Source organism: Rhea americana, unplaced genomic scaffold (genome assembly GCF_003343005.1).
Source record: "Rhea americana isolate MKP2758 unplaced genomic scaffold, rheAme1 scaffold_374, whole genome shotgun sequence".
Classification (NCBI taxonomy): domain Eukaryota; kingdom Metazoa; phylum Chordata; class Aves; order Rheiformes; family Rheidae; genus Rhea; species Rhea americana.
In genome coordinates, this window is record NW_028186506.1 from 150,842 (window position 1) to 152,887 (window position 2,046).

The 2,046-nt window shown below is 47.5% G+C and overlaps 1 protein-coding gene and 1 long non-coding RNA gene across 3 annotated transcripts in view; one reads left to right on the forward strand and one right to left on the reverse strand.

The window, feature by feature from the left end:
- Window positions 1–2,046, forward strand: part of HOXB6 (homeobox B6) — an 8,705-nt gene that overhangs the window by 2,713 nt on the left and 3,946 nt on the right. The window lies entirely within an intron of this gene.
- LOC146591376 (uncharacterized) overlaps window positions 1–2,046 on the reverse strand; it is a 20,383-nt gene that overhangs the window by 2,212 nt on the left and 16,125 nt on the right. The gene's annotated exons all lie outside the window — the stretch shown is intronic.

The following is a 2,046-nucleotide window of genomic DNA, read 5'->3' on the forward strand; positions in this document are numbered from 1 at the left end:
GTGCGGGTGCGCGTGCGGGCGCGCTCGCGTGCGCGCCGCGCCCGTGCGGGCGCACATGCATGCCTAACAGCGTGTGCGCACAGCTGCGCGCCTGCTCCCGCCGTGCGCGGCCGAGGCATACCTGCACCCCCACGCGAGGGGCCCCCAGGCCTCGCGCTGCCTCTGCCCACGCACACGGAAGGCAGAAGGCAGCGGGCTCTTTGCCACCGCGGGCACAAGCGGAGATCTTGTCGAAGGCGATGCAGCAATGACGCGCGAGGCGCAGGGGCTTAGAGCTAATCATAAAAGGCAGAGGAGCTGTTATTTATTTATTGCTTCGAGTGGTCATTTCAGTGGGGTCTGGAAAAGATATGTCAAGTCGTGTACACAAAATTGAGGTGGTTGCTGGGGAAGGGAACAGAGAGTAAAGGCAGACGACGAATCACTTTTAAGTTACTATAGGCTTTGAAGGGACAATGCGTGTCTGTTATTTTAAAAGATTTCTCTCTCTCTCTCCCTCCTGCTCTCTCTCTCCCTCTCGTTTTCTCCTTCTACCACACAGTTTCCTGGCAACTGTTTACGTCTAGACCAGTGACATTTTGTCTAAGAAAGTGAGATGCTCAGTGACTAAGTTAAAAAAAAAGAGCGGGGAAAAAGTTTCTCTTCTTTTGACTAGCAACAACCACGATTAACTTGTTCCGCGTTGCAATTCCCAACACCCTGCAGCAGTCGCCTTCTGTATTAGATGTGTTTGGATTTTCCTTTCCTTCTCTCTATTTACCCAATATTTCTTTTACCAGCAGTCCTCCTTCCCCCTCCCTTGGTCTCAGGATTTGCTTTCGTGGAAATAGTGCGGTCTGGATATATTTTGACTACTCCGATGTCCTTATCCCCCGTGCTCTCTCCTCCTCCCTCCTCCCCTTTTTGTTAATAATTAGCTGCACTCTTTAATGGAACAATGGTAGATTATTATTGCTTCTTTTCAAATATCCCATTAACAAGGTTATTATGCACTGCACGGGAAGTCAGGTAAATTAAACTTAAATTGCTGGAAATTAAGTTTCAAACGGTTATGCGCGGAGAGAGTGAGTATTTTTTTACACCTTCAGGGGTCATTATTTTAAATACGCCAAGACTGTAGCGCATAAATGACATCTGTTGGGCTTGCTTTTTTCTTTTCCCGATGTGACTCTGGGTGTGCAAGAGCATTATGGGGGGAGCTTCTCTGCTGCCAATGGCTTTCTATGTCTGAATCCAGGAACAAGGGTTTTTTTCAAGTGTTTTCGTGGTGTTTGCTTGACTTTATGGCTGCAATAAGTCCCTTGGTAGGGAAACCCCCGCTGTGTTCTCACTTCAGAAGGATCGGGAATTCCAGCTCCACATGAAAAAGAGTTTCATTTTTTATTGGAACTAACTGCACTGAACTTTCTACCAAGTTCTTCAGCCAGTTTAGCTTTCGCACAAGCAATGCTCTGTTCTGTTTGCATTTCGAAATATTTAGGTGTTGTTTTAATCCCCTCATCTATCTGCCTGGCTCTGCTTTGTGGGGTGGGCGTTTGCGAGCCAGAAAAAGCAAAGTGACAAAAAGTAGAGCCTTCCTCGACCGAGAGCTGCGAGTGTACATACTGTAAATACGTCTCTTTATCGTTATTTATACCCTGCCGGTTGAGTGATGTCAGTCAGGAGAGGAAAGACGGATTCCCAGTATAAAATGAAACGTGTTATACCACCTTCTAGTGTCTCTGGCAACTTCGCCAGTTTATTGCTTCTCTAGCAAACCCTGCGACTATTTTTAAGTTGGTGAGACCAAAGACTGCATAAAGATACGGCAGTGGGTACGGTCAAAGACGGGTCTAAGTTAAAGAGCTCCTGTATAAGCCCGCTGCGGCAGCCGTCTGCTCGGGCTCTGCCTGTGTCCCTCCTCGGCTTGGCCGGCGCTAGAGACGTCCAAAGAAAATATATTCGCAAAATCACTCTCTGCTTTACCTTCGGACTTTAGCAAGCAGGGCAGGATAGCGTCTGTTAAACAGCTATAATAATAAGACTCCGTTTAGGGCTTTTTTTTTT